This window comes from Corythoichthys intestinalis, chromosome 15 (assembly GCF_030265065.1).
Source record: "Corythoichthys intestinalis isolate RoL2023-P3 chromosome 15, ASM3026506v1, whole genome shotgun sequence".
In the NCBI taxonomy this organism is placed as follows: Eukaryota; Metazoa; Chordata; class Actinopteri; order Syngnathiformes; family Syngnathidae; genus Corythoichthys; species Corythoichthys intestinalis.
Window position 1 is genome coordinate 49,461,135 of NC_080409.1, and position 19,116 is coordinate 49,480,250.

The 19,116-nt window shown below is 42.0% G+C and overlaps 1 protein-coding gene across 2 annotated transcripts in view; it reads right to left on the reverse strand.

The window, feature by feature from the left end:
• LOC130930729 (latent-transforming growth factor beta-binding protein 2-like) overlaps window positions 1–19,116 on the reverse strand; it is a 309,203-nt gene that overhangs the window by 222,368 nt on the left and 67,719 nt on the right. The window lies entirely within an intron of this gene.

Consider the following 19,116-nt stretch of genomic DNA (forward strand, 5'->3'; position numbering starts at 1 on the left):
TACGTTCATTCTACAGGTCTTAATGCACGAATCCAATTTTTTCGTGTTTTTCCGACTCGAGTCAGGCATTAACTTGACGGTCTGAACGGGACAAGTCGCATAGAAGTGGACCATTTCAAATCCGATCTGGGTCATTTTTTTATGTGGTTCAAATCCAATCTGGGCCACATTTTTCCAGACTGTCGCGGCGGTCTGTACCTTCCAGTGTCCCAAATCCGATTTCAGTTGTGCGTTATTAGCGCCTAGCTTGCAGTGAACACGGCTTGACAACAGTCATAAAAAATATAAAAATGGGTTGAGAATAAGCATGAGAATGATCGGTTTTCTCTCTGCTCTATGTGAGCTATATTTCAACATTTCCTACACGGCCGAGAGTCGGGAGAGGGGTCTGGCTGAAGCCCGTCTTGGAGAGTCAGGACAAACTGCCCGTATGTGTGTGTGACATGCACGGACAGTGCGTGCATGCTATCGATCCATATAAACTGTGAATATAAGCCTAAACGGGGATTATTTATGTCTGTTATTTGTGTCCTCCTTTTGAAAAGCAAAATATGATAGCCCTGGAATGACGGATGACTTGTCATTTGTTTTGATGCTTCTGCGCACCGGCGCGTTTCGGACTGCGAATTAGAGCGCATGCTTAATACTTGAATGGTCTCAATGGACAAAGGCAGTCTGAACGGGCACGCCAAAAAAACGGATATGACAAAAAAAAAAAACGGATTTGTCCATTAAGACCTGTAGTATGAACGTAGCCTAATTGAATGAGCAGGGACAAACAGCTTGGAGTCAGAAGTACGTGCGCTATTCTCAAACCTGAACGCACCCAGAGTCTTGGATGACAAATCAACAGCAGAGAGTAGACACAACATGGCTGGTAGTTTCTTCAATTTATTCAGAGTTGAGTAAGTAACGCACCGCTTTTGACCAACACTGCTATTGAATATGTCATTATTATCATTTTAAAAATTTAAGTGACGGGTAAAAATAGATTATGACCGGATTTTTATGACCCTGTCAGTCAAAATGACAGACAACGAAAAAGTCTAGCGCAACCTCTGGGCTATACAGCTAGCTAAACTCCCAAATGACAATAAAGCAGACGATGGCATAATTTGCTGACTTTATTCAACCATCACTTGAAGAGTGAAACCAAAAATAGAAATGAAACAAATCAATTTCGTCCCCAATAACAAACAGGTTTGCATCAACGTAAATCAGCAATGATTAGCTGCTAATATATTAATAACACAAACTGTTAGCATGCGTTCACTAGCATTAGCAACATCGTTTAAACCACTACACAACTGGATTTAAGTGTCCGATCGCGAGTGGAAACACACAATAACAACACAAAAGATGATACATACAGGCGTTGCCTCTGTAGATATTTTATAAACATTAACAAAGAAAGTAGGCTGGTAGCAGAGTTTCCCTCTCTCACTAACTCGCTCACTCGCTTGGATCCGGCACTTCTTCGCGTGTAAGCGTGCTCTTCTTCACGTGAGCGCGTTCTTCTTCACGTGAGGAAGCGCAAGGGCGCCCCCACTTGAGCGTGAAAGCGCCATAAAAACTAAAAACATGCATTTCAATATAATGGTAAATAATACACTTTAACAGAGGGGTCCCCAAACTACGGCCACTTTTCCAGCGTCCATCCTTTTGACAGGCCGTGGGCCTTGGCACATGCCACACGTTTTTTTAATCATCTGCACCCTGAGAGATAAATAGTCTGAAACGGCAGCACATTTATTTGGCATTAATTAAGTTTGGTCAAACAAGTGCACCGTTTGGGAAAAACAAACTACTGTAAAAGGACCAAAGGGTGCATTACACTAGCCTTTAGTAAGAGATGTTTGTAGTTGTGTAGTATTCCTTTTTGGCTGAAGCAAACCCATTTTCCCTTTCCCAGCTAAACCATCCAAAAACGTGGTTTGTTTCAAATGCACGCTCTTTGGAAATGACATTTATTGAAGGTAGTGCCAGTAGTTCAAAACGAGTAAGTTCCATCACAGAAAATGACTGTACAGTTTGACTTTCTTCTAAAATACACAGAGGGATAAAGCCAAACATCGGTGAGCAATTAAGGGCCAACCTTTTTTTTTTTTTGATAACATCTAAAGTCATTATGACTTAGATAATTGTGAGCCTTGGAAGAATATCTCCCCTTGTGAAAATCTGGGTGTGTCTCGGGTTTATCAAACCGGCCACTGAGACTGGATTAAATCATGTTCTCTGTCTGGACAGCCTTCCAAGAATCCCTCTAGTAGCAGCCAGATCCTGGGTGAAATGAATTACTATGCTTTCGGATTGGATAGCTCATTTCTTTCTTTCTCCCGATGGGGATCGGGCTCATATAAATGGGTCTGGTCAAGCACAGAAAACAGAAAAGGTTATTGAGAAATAAATATTGCAAAGTGTATTGCTTGGAACTGCTACACTGACAAATTAAGAGAAGGAATGCAATTTCATTACAATTTGAGTACTGCGAGAAAATAGTGTAAGATAGATTAGCAAAACTTGAATCGAAGACAACCGAACTGCTTGCAGTGTCTGCAGTTTCAGAGTAAAGGCAAAACTAGCAACAAAATTGCTAAACAAGCAGAATATAGGGCATAAGAGATAAACAATGCCTTCTTATTACGGAAGCCCAGCGTGTGCGTCATACAACTGACTGAGCAACATTGACGCACCAACTTTTGCAATCAGTTCTCCCGGACAGTCCAGAACAAATGGCGTGACGCCCTGTCCCAACACAAGGAACACCGGAGAATGCCCGATATCCAACTGATAACACGGCTGACAAGACTCCAAGAGCCCCTTTGACGCTGAGGTGGCAAAATCCACAACCCTTGTTGCCCGGACAACAGCAACTCCCGAATCCTCCTGTCCAATCCACAAACAGACAATAATCCTAAAAACACCCTTCTTCCTGCCCACAGCCCGCCCCATGAGAGCCTTCAAAAGACTGAATGTTTAACTAACCGTTGTCATTTTTTCTCGGGAACCTTCTGTTGACGTGTGATCGGGTGACCTTGCCTCCCCGCCTCAGTATTTCTGTTTCACCTTGTCGTTTTGATCGCTGTCGACCTGAATAAATTGTCAACTTGTTTTCGGTGAGCCTTCTTTAAACCTTTCAAAATGGAGTCAGTACAAAGGGTTAAGACTAAAGCCTGAGTTATACTCCCGCGTTGCGGTGACGGCGCAGCGACTACGGCGTCATTCGACATTCGATAGTTCTGCGGTGAGGGAACGCGTTGCTCTGTAATTCACCGCCAAGCCACTAGAGGGATGTGGCGTTATGTTTGTACGGTTTTGGGGCATGCTTGTTTACTTCCGCTAGTCGGAGAAAAAATAAACAATGCAAGATGGAACTCTTGAAAGTAAATATTCTGCTCATCAACACTGAATAAATATTGAACGTACAAATGTTGAGGGGCAGGCGACGCAGAAGACGGTTTCGAGGCGGTCTGGCCGACTTTTGATGCTGCACAGAGAGTTTTAGACTCGGGTGGAGAGAGCTAGCTGTGGCGGCTAGCTACAAACTGGCGTCGAGCACTGCGTTCAAGGTCTGCAAAGCCCTCCAGCCCGATTTGTTTGCCGTGTCCTACAACCAGCCAGTGGGAAGCCATAGCAGATTTCTGACGTCTATGGAACTTCCCAAACTGCGTTGGGAGCCTTGATTTTAACGTTATCATAAAAAGCACCGAGGCATTCTCAATCAGTGATGATGTATCGTGTGTGTGAACTGTCTGTTATTGAAAATTAAAGATCAAAACAACTCTTTTGACACCAAATCTGTGCTTTTTTCTTCATATACTTGAAGTGTGACACGTAAATAAGTCACAGACTCACAGCAAACTTATGTACACAGTAAATGATGAAGTGCACCAACCAAAAATACGACATAAAGTGATAAAAAGTTGGCAGTTTTTGGCTGACTGGGTCACCGCTTCGTGTGGCCACTCGATTCCGAACACCCACGTCTCGGTGGTTCTTCCATTTTTTTTTTTTAATTTATTTATTTTTTTTCAATCGCCGACCTTTCCATTTGGCAATCACAATAATGTCTTGATGAGACTTGCTCTTCGATGATACTCCCGTCGGCTTGGTCCATTTTTGCGTGTAGAAAATAATGTTTGATTCTATTCTACAATGGCGGTGTTTTCGCGGCAAACCGGAAACAACAGTCTGAGCGGACCAATCACAGTCCGTTTTCGCCACGTCATACACGTCTAGGTGACGCGAAGGTTAGAAAATTCGAGAGGCGCGCGTCAGGCTACGGCGTAGGGTCGTAACTCGATTCTTCCTTGACGGCGTAGGTCTGACGCGGAAGTATAACTCGGCCTTAAGGTGAACGTGTGGAGTTTGGCTTTCTGACCGGATTGTCGGGGTCTTGCCTGCCCGGGTCGTTGGAGCTGCGCCAGCGCGTGTCCGGCGGTTTGGCTGGCGAGATTCCGGTGGTCTGGCAAGAAGGTCAGATTCCTTCAGTCATAAATGATTCATTAAAAGCAGGCCGGCTTGGACCTCGGTCCTCGAGTGCCCCAATGTGCCTTTGAGAAGATTCGGTCTCGACCTTCCTCAATTATACACTTTTTATTATTCCTAACAATTCATATATGAAGTAGGTCGCCAGACGCGTCCCCCAACTTCTCACAATCGAACAACGACTAACCACAACAACTTTTCAACACTCGTCAATAGACATATGACGATTACCAGTTTCAAGGTATACCGCGGTATGAACACGTTAAGGTCTCAAAACCGCAAAAATTTTCAGTCATACTGTCTCCAAGGTATTAGCCATTTTTTATGTCCCAAAAATGCATGGAGAAATCCCTCGCTTGAAGCTGCAAGGCTCAATCCTCCTCCACCAGTTGTTGCTCAGTGTCAGTGAGTCACCTGTGCTACACGATGGCTGGAGGAGGTGAAACTCCTTAATGTTTTCCTTCCATCGAAGAAAACGAAATCTCTGGTATGGGAGTACTTCGACTACAGAAAAGTTACAGACGGCTGCAGTTAAGAGGAGGAAGACCAACCGACATGTAAAACATGTTTGCGGAGGGTTCCAATATGATACAAATGGAAATTCAGTTGAAACACGTGGGAAAAACACCTTACTTTAAGTGATATGTGTTATCAAGCTAGACGTGTGCCGATTACCGGTTTCAAGGTTTACTGAGGTATGAAAATATCACGGTTTCAAAACCGCTAAATTTTTCCGTCTTACCGTCTCTAAGGTATTTTTTATGTCGCAAAAATGCAGGGAGAAAACCCTCGCTTGCAGCTGCAAGGCTCAGCCCTCCTCTACCAGTTGTTACTCAGAGTCAGTGAGCAAGCTGTGCTCCACGATGGCTTGAGGAGGTGAAACTCCTCAACTTTTTTCCCCCCATCGAAGAAAACGAAACCGGAGCGGTTTCAGACCAGTTACATTATGCTGCGAACTGAACCGGCAGTGAAGGTTTCGGGGGGAGTGACTGTAATGGGTGCAAGAAGGTGCGTTGTACGCCAAAGAGACCTCCCTCTTGGTTCCTTCAAGAGAGCACGCCAGCGGCAGAGACTGCTAGCTTGGGCTTTTAGCCTAGTGGTTACTGTGCTCTCCTGCCATGCAAGTCCTGAACTGGTCGAAAAGGACGGATTGGGTTGCCAGCACAGTTTTAGACCAGTTACAGGTGCACTTGAGAGCTGAGGTCCTGACTGGGTAGAGGAGGACGGATCACGTCGCCGGAGCAGTTTCAGACCGGTTACATTTTGCCGCGAACTCAACCGGCAGTGAAGGTTTCGGGGGAGTGACTGTAATGGGTGCAATAAGGTGCGTTGTACGCCAAAGAAACCTCCCTCTTGGTTCCTTCAAGAGTGCACGCCAGCGGCAGAGGCTGCTAGCCTGGGCTTTTAGCCTAGTGGTTAACGTGCTCTCCTGCTGTTCAAGTCCTGAACTGGTCGAAAGGGACGGATCGGGTCACCGGCGCGGTTTCAGACCGGTTACAGGTGCACTTGAGAGCCAAGGTCCTGACCAGGTAGATGAGGACAGATCACATAGCCGGAGCAGTTTCAGACCAGTTACATTATGCTGCATACTGAATCGGCGCAGAAGGTTTTGGAGGGTGACTGTAATAGGTGAAAGACAGTACATTGCACGCCAAGGAAACCTCCTCTTGATGCCTTCAAGAGAGCACGCTAGTGACGAAGGCTCCACCCCGGGCTTTTAGTCTAGTGGTTACCGTGCTCCCCTGCCGTGCAAGACCTGAACTGGTCGAAAGGGACGGATCGGGTCGCCAGCACGGTTTCAGACCAGTTAAAGGTGCACTTGAGAGCCAAGGTCCTGACCAGGTAGAGGAGGACGTATCACATATGCGGAGCAGTTTCAGACCAGTTACATTATGCCGCAAACTGAATCGGCACTGAAGGTTTTGCCTTAAAGGGAGCACGCTATCGGTAAAGGCTCCTAGCCAGGGCTTTTAGCCTTGTGATTACCCTGCTCTCCTGCTGTGCAAGTCCTGAACTGGTCGAAAGGGACGGGTCGGGTGGTCAACACGGTTTCAGACCGGTTATAGGTGCACTTGAGAGTCGAGGTTCAGGCCGGCCGGCTTTCATTTGTTCATTCAAGATTAATGTATTAACTTGGGTTTTTATTGCTTTCTTTTTTGCTCCTGAGTTGTTTGTCACCATCCCCTGTTCATTTAAGATTATTAATAAACATGTAAAAATAGAAAATCGACTTTTTTCATCTTCACTTCCATTCAATTTTCAGGAATTACCACGACCTGGATGAATGACTACACAGTATATAATAGAATTTGACGTGAACATAACACACAACTGTAGTGGGGTAAACAGTTCCCTTTTTGTCTCCTAGGGCGCCAAAGACATAATAAATTAAGAGAGGTCTGATCCTAGATGGAAGCACAGTAGTGCGGTTACTGCGGTTCAGGGGTTACAATCATAACGTCTGGAGACATTGTGAGCTGAGGGGTAATTCAATCCTTGCTCGTCTGTTGTAGTTGCTCTGATCATTCACTTAGGAAAATGCCACAGGACAGGTCAGCAGGAAGAGACACTGCTGACTCGACTATTTCTCCGAGTGTCAAATGTCAGAATGCTCTGAGCCGGAGCGTTTTTCCGGTACGGGCGACTGATGGAACTGTTCGACGTGGTAGCGTCGACTCAGCGCGCCAAGAAAGCTTCCAGGAACATGTGATCGCACAATATTTGATACTATCTTTTCCAACTGTAATCGGGTACATTTAAGGTCTCCTGGCATGCCTGAACTAAAAACGATTAGTCCCCCTGCTCCGATTTGCCCGACGAAACTGGGCCAACTGCCTGACACTGCTGCCCAGAGAGTGTGTCGCAGACAGAGCTTTAGAGAAATGGGTTGTGGGAGTGAAAGACGTATCTGTCCCACGCTGAGTGCTAGATTCTCTATGGTCCTTTGTTCCCCCTGGCCTAGCAGGAAGCCAAATACTCATGGGACTCATTTGGCTCTGTATTTTTAGACAGAAACACAGCTACTTTTCCTGGCCCGACTGAGTCAATATTACTGCGTTAAGCATAGTGCAATTCAGTCTACAGTACATTTAGGCTGTCGTCAACACACTTGTCAAGCAAAATACAGTGAGCGTAGCAGAAACCACTTTTCTTGCGCTGGTGTTAGACAAAATAAAGAACACTGAAAGTCTTTTTTGTTTTTTTTAAAGGTCTCACTAACAAATTCAGTGATTGAATGCCGATTAATTTGTCAGAACAGACTCCTTTTAACGGTGATGTCAGACCCCTTTGGCTTCTGAGTTTCTAATACAGTGGCACCTCAAGATGCGAAAGTTTCGGTACACAAAATATTCATTTTGCGGGATGTTTTTTTGAAGCTTTTTCGCTTCATATTACGACAAAATTAATCCGAACATACGAAATATACTAGGCCTGAACGATATTGGAAAAAGCTATTGTTGCGATTTTTTGGGGGGTTTGCGATATATTGCGATATTATACTGCGATATTAAAAAAATATACCATAATTTTTGGACTATAAGGCGCACCTGACTATAAGCCGCACCCACCAAATTTGACACAAAAACAGCATTTGTTCACAGATCAGCCGCACTGGACTATAAGCCGCAGCACTCCTCACTGTATTATGGAATATTTACACCAAAAGATAGTAACCGGTAACACTTTATTTGACAGCGGCACCGTAAGGCTGTCATAAGACCAAATGAACCACCATGAAGCTTTGAACCAATGGGCTGAAAATCTTCATTGCTTCGAGAAGCCTAATTTGCCCATCACTGCTCCACCTGCTCATCCGCCCAACCGGCAACGTGCAAAATTACCCTAAACAACACCCAAACACACAATTCTCCCGGACGACAGCTCCGCCTCACCAGAGCCTTCAAATGACTGAATTCGTTAGCTAGCGAGGCTTTTCTTCAGGAATCTTTTGTCATATGGTGTCTCTGGATCCAGCCCTCCTCGCCTGGGTCTCTTCGCTATTTTGCCTTGCTGTGTGATTGTTGTCGACTTGAAATAAATTGTCAACTTGTGTTTCCAAGCTTTTTGCCAGTTTTCAAAATGGAGTCAGAACAAGGGGTTAAAACTAAGGTGATCGCGCAAAGTTTGGCCTTTTGGCCGGGTTGTCTGGGATTCTGCCGGCCCGGGTCGTTGTAATTGCGGTTCAGCTGGCGTGATTCCGGTAATCTGGTTACAAGGTCAAATTCCAACAGAACGAATTAGATGATTTATCTGTAAAACATATTTCCTTACGCGAAAAAAAAAATCATGATTCAAAAGCCACTCTGGAACAAATTAATTTTGTATCTTGAGGTATCACTGTCGCCATGTTTGCTCTCCTTGGATATTCTAACACTTTTTCCTTTCCAACTGATGATATATACTTTGTAATTTTTTTATGTTTTTTCAACGATTAACAGACACAAAACTAATTCTTCTGTTCAAAAAAAAAAACGGTCACACTACCATGAGAAAATATTTTTTTTCCATATTGATTTTGAAGTGACAGTATGTCGAGCCATTACCATTAATGTTGCATGCATGCAATAAAATGTACAGTACAAGCAAGAGGGAGTCGGGAAATTATCACCAGCCTACATCAAAGTTTATTTCCAATAAATCAACATCTGTGCATAAGGTAAATAATTGCTCTGGACAGGCAAAACTACAATTGCCAAACGACAAAATGATGATATTGGGCATGTCCGTTTTAGACCAGACTGTCAGGTGCTATGTCAATTTAACTCATGTAGAGCTACTGGAGGAGTTGTGCCATTGTTTTCCTTTTCTCTAAAAAATCCTTAAAATCACCCCCACCTTTGTTGTACTGTGACATTTTTAGTAATGAGTAGTGACAAGAGCACTGTTCATGAATTATATTTCCATACAGGTGCCAAGGTCACCTACAGGATTGTTACAGCAGATCCAGTCTGCGCTGCTGCTGGTGTGGTTTGTCTGTAATGGGAGTGAAAGCAACCAGTGATCCATGATTAACAAGAAGAACTCCCACTATGACCACGGTTTCCTCTGAGAAACGGCTGTGTGGTTATGTGCAAAGCCTTGAGTCAACAACCCGCACACATGCGCTTGGCCTTAGTCACCATGCATACTACACGTCGGTCTTAGGAGTTAATGCAGAAATCACAATGTTAAGCATCATTCAGATTCATGTTACTTGTTACCTGCTGTTCATTTCTAATCATAATTAAGACAATGATCACTCTGCACAGTAAATACAGCAGTCCAGACACAGATACATAAACAATCCGAATACACCAACATTGGGAAGAAAAAAAAGTATCAGATTTTACTGTAATAGAAGCACTCTAATACAGTGGGGCAAATAAGTATTTAGTCAACCACCAATTGTGTAAGTTCTCCTACTTGAAAAGATTAGAGAGGCCAGTAATTGTCAACATGGGTAAACCTCAACCATGAGAGACAGAATGTGGGGGGGGGAAAAACAGAAAATCACATTGTTTGATTTTTAAAGATTTTTTTTTCCAAATTAGAGTGGAAAATAAGTATTTGGTCACCTACAAACAAGCAAGATTTCTGGTTGTCAAAGAGGTCTAACTTCTTCTAACGAGGTATAACGAGGCACCACTCGTTACCTGTATCAATGGCACCGGTTTTAACTAATTATCGGTATAAAATACACCTATCCACAACCTCAGTCAGTCACACTCCAAACTCCACTATTGCCAAGACCAAAGAGCTATCGAAGGACACCAGAGACGAAATTGTAGCCCTGCACCAGGCTGGGAAGACTGAATCTGCAATGGGTAAAACGCTTGGTGTAAAGAAATCAACTGTGGGAGCAATTATTAGAAAATGGAAGACATACAAGACCACTGATAATCTCCCTCGATCTGGGGCTCCATGCAAGATCTCACCCCGTGGCGTCAAAATGATAACAAGAACGGTGAGCAAAAATCCCAGAACCAAACGGGGCGACCTAGTGAATGACCTACAGACAGCTGGGATCACAGTAACAAAGGCTACTATCAGTAACACAATGCGCCGCCAGGGACTCAAATCCTGCACTGCCAGACGTGTCCCCCTTCTGAAGCCAGTACACGTCCAGGCCCGTCTGCGGTTCACTAGAGAGCATTTGGATGATCCAAAAGAGGACTGGGAGAGTGTGTTATGGTCAGATGAAACCAAAATAGAACTTTTTGGTAGAAACACAGGTTATCGTGTTTGGAGGAGAAAGAATACTGAATTGCATCCGAAGAACACCATACCCACTGTAAAGCATGGGGGTAGAAACATCGTGCTTTGGGGCTGTTTTTCTACAAAGGGACCAGGACAACTGATCTGTGTAAAGGAAAGAATGAATGGAGCCATGTATCGAGAGATTTTGAGTGAAAATCTCCTTCCATTAGCAAGGGCTTTGAAGGTGAGACGTGGCTGGGTCTTTCAGCATGACAATGATCCCAAACACACAGCCAGGGCAACAAAGGAATGGCTTCGTAAAAAGCATTTCAAGGTCCTGGAGTGGCCTAGCCAGTCCCCAGATCTCAACCCCATAGAAAATCTGTGGAGGGAGTTAAAAGGCCGTGTTGCCCAACAACAGCCCCAAAACATCACTGCTCTAGAGGAGATCTGAATAGAGGAAAGGGCCAAAATACCAGCAACAGTGTGTGAAAAGCTTGTGAAGAGAAGAGAAGAAGAGAAAACGTTGGCCTCCGTTATTGCCAACAAAGGGTACATAACAAAGTATTGAGATGAACTTTTGCTATTGACCAAATACTTATTTTCCACCATGATTTGCAAATAAATTTTTTAAAAATCAAACAATGTGATTAGGTTTTTTTTTTTTTTTTAAGAATTGTTTTGAATCGATTTGGAAAGGAAGTCCTAATGTTTTGAATCTGTTTAGATTTCATTCTTTTACACTAGGTAATGCTGTCAGCCAGTGCTGCAACTATTAATCGATTAACTCGAGTATTCGATTAGAAAAAAAAGATTCGGATTAAATTTTGCTGCTTCGAGTATTCGTTTTGCTAAAGTGGCGTTGTAATGGTTTGTTTTGAAAGTGTTTGCATTTAGTTTTATTGATTTGGGTGGATACACTGCCCTCAAGTCTGCTTCATTTCACGTGGCTGAATCCAGCTGCTCCCTGTTAAGAACAGGATAAGCCAACTTTTTGTTTGAGCTAATGTTTTTTTTAATGCATTCGTAATTTAGTTTATAGGAATATTTGGCCGTTTTTTAAATTTATTTATTTTATTTATTTTTTTTATTGTGGGAATACGTGTCTGGACCATTTGTTGAGAGCATTGTAGAAAAAAAAAACGTTAGCATATTATAGCATTTAAGCTAGCGGATTTTAGCCAATTGTTGTTTTGTTGTACATAGATCCTTATTCATTCCTTTTTTTATACTGTTTGAGGCTCAGCTCAGGTATTTTAATTTTTGATATTGCTTATCCAATTACTCGATTATTCGAACTAACTACTTCATTGATTAATCGACTACTAAAATAATCTATAGCTGCAGCCCTACTATCAGCATTTGACCTCATTGTTTATTTGTGATTTATTATTGTTATTTATGCATTTATTTGTACTTTAATAAAGAATGTAAGTGTTTTTGTGAATTAATAAGCGTCAACAAAAAAAATAGTCGTTTGGGACAGCCCTAATAAACACCGATATGTCCTGACTTATTAAACAATCTCAAGTGGCGCATTCTGGTAATGACTACCGCACTGTCTATATCGGGCTAATCACATACTTTCTCAACCACAGTGTTTTTTACTGTGTTAACTTTTTATGAGCCAATATAGTGTATGGCTGGCTTGCATTAAATTGCTTTACTGCAGGAAATGAGGCCTTTGAATCGGCAGCCTGAGCTTCAAATAAAATGTTACAAGTTTTTGAACACTGAGATTCCTATAAGTCACAAAGACCGACCAATCTTGACAAGTAAAAACATTTTTCATGAACCATTCAGTCATCAGATACCACCTATATCCCTACAGCTTTATCTCCAAGCGTCCAGGTGTCTTCTTCTTATATAACTGAATGAGAGCGAGCTGACCTTTGCAGGGATGATGTACATGCTGCACACACATCCTGCTCTGCCCCATTCCGTTTCCTGCAGACGACTGATGTCATAGACTAATGGGGGTGTGGAGGTGATATGAGGGCCTCAACGGAGAAGGTGATATATGTGTTATCACGGTTCCAGTTAAGCCGAGGGAGTTCATCGGAGGCCTTGACCTTCCTATCGTGACCATCTGTGATCTATAGGATTTCATGCTGGCAGCGGGAAGTTTTTCATGACCGTTATATGTCGCACTTACAGGAAAGGCCTATGTCACAGTGAAAAGTATGAACACGTCTCAACTCGGGTGAGGAAACAGCTATGCATTTTTACTCCTACAATTTATAGGCCCAAAGCATATGCTGTTGAAGTATTTGCAATCCAAAGTTGAGAAAGTCACTGAAACGGAGTCAGAAAAGGTGAAAGGTCGTTCCTGCATCCCAGCATCCGACATATGTTAAGAGTTTTAACTCAAGGCAGGAAGTGAAGCGTGACTTACGACCCCAATAACACACCTTTTGCAGGTAGGCTTCAGATTTGCGACATTTGGTTCTCAACAGAAGGGCTAGCATGAGTGGTAGTAAAAAGACACAAGCAGAACGTGCATCTGTGAAGTAAGAGGTCTCACTTTCAAGGCAGTAGTAAACACATCACTAGGAAGCTGGGTCCTAGATTCGTGGGTCCTTTTGCTGTCAACACTGTGGTGAATCCAGTTGCAGTCAGTTTAAGGCTGCCCAGCGCCATGAAGGTTCACCCAGTTTTCCACAGAACAAAGACCCACTAATCTAGGACCCGGTTTCCTAGAAATCCCCGGAAGTTTCAGATCCTGCATAGACAGCCAAACAATCTGGCCCAGATAATAGGTTGGAGTGGCGGTCAGCTATCCGACGGTTAGAGCCTCTGTTTTTCCCTTCTCAAGAAGCAGAGGTAGTCATGCCCTCTGTCCAGGTCCACCTCTAGAGGGCTCATAGGGTCTGGAGGGACGCGAGGACTGCATTGGTCCACATTTAGCCCGCAACAATCGGATAGCTGACTGCCACAGAAGGCCCACTCCAACCTATCGTCCAGGCCAGATGGTCTGCCCGTCTACGCAAGGTCTGAATCTTCAGGGATTTCTGGGATGATGTAGCCTAGATTTGTGGGTGCTTTTGCTGTGGACACTGTGGTGAATCCAGTCGCAGTCAGGTTTAAGCTACCCAGATCCATGAAGGTTCACCCAGTTTTCCACGTCTCTCTGCTCAAGCAAGTCTCCACCTGTCCGCTAAATCCTCCGCCAGTGCCTCCTCCTCCTCGTTTGGTCGATGGTGGGTCGGTATACATGGTGCCTGCTATTCTCGATTTCAGAAAGAGGGGGAGGGCGGTGCAGTACCTTGTCCACTTGGAGGGTTACGCTCCTGAAGAGCATTCCTGCCTCCCCAGCACGGTCCCTTTCACGTTCTCATAGACGATTATCGAGACGAACGGCCAAAAGGAATCAGATCCTCCAGACTAGACGAATCATCTCGGGCAGTCAGCTCGTCCTTGACCGCAAGAGACAGCCCCCACCGGAAAATCCCACATAGCGGCGACACACTAAATGTAATTTGTCGTGTTAGCATAGCATTCGCGTTAGCATTAGCATCAACTTTAGCGTGGCGAGCATCTTCTTAAAACAAACTATTCCACAAAGCGCTGCAGTGGGTGCGGGTTTTAGTTGCAACCAATCTAGAAGACAGTTTTTCACCTGGTGTCTGACAAGTCTTACAAGCAAATGTTTTCAATCTCGACGCACCGGCAGCTCGCCTTATTCGTTATGTTTCGCACTCTCCGCATGACGCGCTACGGCTGTTTTTCCTCTGCTGCTCACGTCTATGTCACACCGGCAAAGTGTGTAGAAACCATGGAAGGAGCCTCGACTCCTTCTGGGAAAGGAAATAGTGTTCTTTCGTCCATTCAATGTTAAAAGATGTCCGGCATTTTGGCATGTTTGCTAGCACTGTTGTGAAATCTCCGCGAGGAAATGATGTTGATGTCAGATAGCCACACGTGAAACTTGGTTTACATTTTATTGAACCAATGATAGAGGACGTTTTTAAATGAAGCCACTCTTGGCCAATCACAGACCAGTTGTGACAACCGTGGAGCTCAGTTGCATCACATAAATTGAACCGTGGCCCTTTTTCTTTAAAAGCCGGACAAATAGCTTTTGGACATGTCACCAAAAAGGCTGCGTGTCCGTCCTAAAACTGAACAGGTGGTCACCCGAATTAAATGTTATTCTATGAATACAATGTGGTCATGGTGAGTCTTCCAAAACAAAGCTATTCAAGTCATCTGGTGAAAATTCATCTAGTTTTAATATCGAAATATATCAGTAACACCCAAAAAGTTGTAATGTCAATTTTTTCCAATATCGTTGACCCTGATAGCAACTGATTAATTCATCATTGGCGTCTAAGATAGCACCTACACTCAAGATCAGAAAACAGAAGTCAATATGTTCTAGTGCTACAACGATTAATCGATTAACTCGAATAATTTGATTAGAAAAAAATATTTGAATTACATTTTGCTCTTTAGTTGTTTTGAAAGTGTTTGCATTTAGTTTTATTGATTTGAAAAGTCGTAATGTCAGTTTTTTCCAATATCGTTGACCCTAATAGCAACTGATTACTTCATCATTGGCGTCTAAGATAGCACCTACACTCAAGATCAGAAAACAGAAGTCAATATGTTCTAGTGCTGCAACGATTAATCGATTAACTCGAGTAATTTGATTAGAAAAAATATTCGAATTAAATTTAGCTATTTTGAGTAGTTGTTTTGAAAGTTTTTGCATTTAGTTTTATTGATTTGGGTGGATACACTGCCCTCTAGTGGCAACAGTGAATATAGCTCATTTCACATGGCTGAATCCAGCTGCTCCCCGTTAAGACCAACATTAGCTAAGTTATTGTTTGAGCTAATGTTTTTTTAAATGCAGTCCCAAATTAGTTTATAGGTACAGTATATTTAGCCGTTTTTTTGTGGGAATATGTGTTTGAACTAGGGCTGTCAAAATTATCGCTTTAACGGACGGTAATTAATTTTTTAAATTAATCACGTTAAAATATTTGACGCAGTTAAACCACATGGCACGCTCAGACAGATTTAAATGAGAGTAAAGTGAAATGCCCACATGTTAGTTGTGTTTTATGGAGTTTTGCCGCCCTCTGCTGGCGCTTGGGTGCGACTGATTTTATAGGCTTCAGCACCCATGAGCATTGTGTAAGTAATTATTGACATCAACAATGGCGGGCTACCAGTTTATTTTTTGATTGAAATTTTTACAAATTTTATTAAAACGAAAACATTAAGAAGGGTTTTTTAAAGATAAAATTTCTATAACTTGTACTAACATTTATCTTTTAAGAACTACAAGTCTTTCTATCCATGGATCGCTTTAACAGAATGTTGATAATGTTAATGCCATCTTGTTGATTTATTGTTATAATAAACAAATACAGTCCCTATGTACCGTATGTTGAATGTATATATTCATCTTGTGTCTTATCTTTCCATTCCAACAATAATTTACAGAAAAATATGGCATATTTTATAGATGGTTTTAATTGCGATTAATTGCGATTAATTATGATTAATTGATTTTTAAGCTGTAATTAACTCCATTTAAAAATGTAATCGTTTGACGGCCCTAGTTTGAACCATTTGTTAAGAGCATTACAAAAAAAAAAAAAAAAAAAAAAAAACAATAGCATTTTATAGCATTTAAGCTAGCGGACTTTTGCTATGTAAGTTAGCCAATTGTTCTTTTGTTGTACTTAGTTTCTCATGTACTTCATTTTTGTATACCGTTTGAGGTTCAGCTCAGGTGTTTAAATTTTTTATGTTCCTTATCTGATTACTCGATTATTCGAACTGTCGATTCATCGATTAATCGGGTACTAAAATAATCGATAGCTGCACGCCTAATATGTTCATTCATATCTTTGATCAAAACCTTTACTAACTTCAATTGTCTTTCGTTCGATGCCGCCAAACGGACAAAAAAACGAATGATTACCGGTAGCAATGATATGGCAATGGCTCATTTGAATCAGCACATTTAAAAAAAAAAAAATTTTTTTTTAAAGGAAGGGCGGGGACCTTTAGATTTAAACTGTTAACCAATTGCACTCTTTATTGTTCCATTACAATTGATCGGCTGACTAGCCAACAACAATGCGTAAAAAAAAAAAAAAAAATAGAATCTCAAATAGGGCTGCAGCTATCTAATATTTTAGTAATCGAGTAATCGACTGAAAATTCTATCGATTAATCGAGTAATCGGATAAAACAAATATATTTTTAGGTGAAGAGCAATTATAAATATACATGAGAAAACAAGACATTTCATCTAATCTTGAACCATTTTCAGTCAATCAATGTCTTTATTTTCGATGTACTGTATATTGTTGAAAACAGCCAACAATTGCATCTCAGATGAAACTAGAAGGAAAAAAAGACTAATTCACTGCTTTCACTCAAAAAACCTTTAGATCTTATTAAAATATATATATATATCTAAAAATACCATTACGATTGATAACACACATCACTTAAAAGTTAGGATTTTTTCCCACGTGTTTCAATTGATTTTTTATTTGTAACAAGCCATTTTTAAGTTCTAGTTAAGTTTTAAGTTAGTCTAAACTGTAAGTCCTGATAGGATTTTGACTTTTTGCAGTGTTCAAAATAAATGTATGATACAGGCTGTATTGGAGCACATTAGGGACCAGTGCTACTTGGTGTTTTATCCAGCAATGACTACTGAGCTAAAATTGATAGTTAGCATTATTGAGTTTTTATTTTACACCCTCATCACTCCACATTGCAATGTTATGTTAAAGCCTGTATGTAAGACACGTTAGCCACGCATCGACAGTGGTCATACTCATAATTAATAGAAACCTAGCCTTCTGCAGGGCTAACGTTACGTGAGCTAGAGACAGTAACGTTAATCTTATTTATTAGCGCTTAACGCTCTTTATTAGCGCTTAGCGCTCTATTGCTTTAAGATGGCGGCTGTTTACTAACGCTGCCCAGACGCGGCCGAGGTTGTCAATAGGCATCTAGTTCAACATACATGTGATCTTTATGAGACTCATCAGACGCTACCTGCTACCAATGTAGCATCATGCGGGCTAGTATTTAGCAACGTCGGCGTCGTTTGTAGCGGCTGTCGGCTGCAGTAAGTTTTTTTTTTGTTTTTTTTTTTGCTTCTTCCTCTACGCACGTGATATCAGCGCGTTGTCGCGCATTAAAAGTAGTCCGAGCAAAACGTGATGCTTAGAGCTGTCAAAATAAACGATTACTCGAGGTGAATAAAATTACTCGGATCAGTTTTTAAACTCGAGTTACTCGAGTATTCGTTTTAGCTCTAATCTCAAAAAAGACTGTAACTGAGATATATGATTTTACCGTGTAGAGATTATCACTGTGGTAATTTTTTAAAATGCTTTATTTAAATGTTTTCCCTTCCTGTGCCTTTGTCTCATTCTTTTTCCAAAAGATGGCTTGTTCTTGGCACCACTTGACAGGGGAGGTCAATAACGGGGTGCTGCTAACATAAAAAGTCAAATGTGATCCGAGACAGACTTATTTAGTAACTGACATCCTCGCCAGTAGGATGAAACTGGAAAGAAAGTAGCTGCACATATGGGAAGGAATTTACTCCCTGGGCATTTAGGTAGAGAAAAAAAAAGATATTTCTGAAGCAAACGTCAACCCTCCCTACTCTTTAATCCAAATACCAAGACTGGGCAGTGGTGTTGTCTCACTATCTCATCCTATGACTTCATGGTGCTCGTGCTTTCCTGGATTTGGAGTAGTGAAACATCAATCAGATATATGAAACTAAGACTTGCATCCTCCACTTCTTCTCCAGGGGGAACACTTTCAACCCTTTCAAGTCGAGTCGGAGCCAAAAGAATGCAGAAAGTTTTCTGTCGGTCCACGAGATCTAAGATTTGCAGTCCAATTTGTCTCAAAGCTTCTTGGAAGGGCAAGTATGAAATAAATCTTCGATGATTTACAGTGTTGGCAGATTTTCCACCTGTCATGTTAAGGGCTTTACGCAACAACCGCATCTAATAATTAGCCTAAGCTGCATGCTGGGAAATCTTCAATTCCGGAAGAGGGAAATGTATCATCTTGGAAGCTAACGTCTTCAAGTAGTTAGTCAGCTTTCACGCAATTACGCGGGTGAACAGTCACGACCAGGGCACGCGTGACTCAGCAACCTTTTACTATCAAGAACTGTGAGTCAGGAAGCAGAAAGATCTGAGTGTGTGTGAGTCAAGAACAAAGCAATACGCAAGGCGAATGCAATCTTCACGGAGTTAGATTTAGTATGACTCAAAGATAAGCATTTTGGAAAGTGAAATGCATGAGATAATTCTATGAAGCATCTGCCAAAACTTCCGATTCATTACAGATACCACAAACATGAGTGTGGGGAAGCCACGATAATACAATACTGGCAAACACATAGATGTCAAAAGGATAACACAATTAGCATGGGAAGCCTCATGGAAG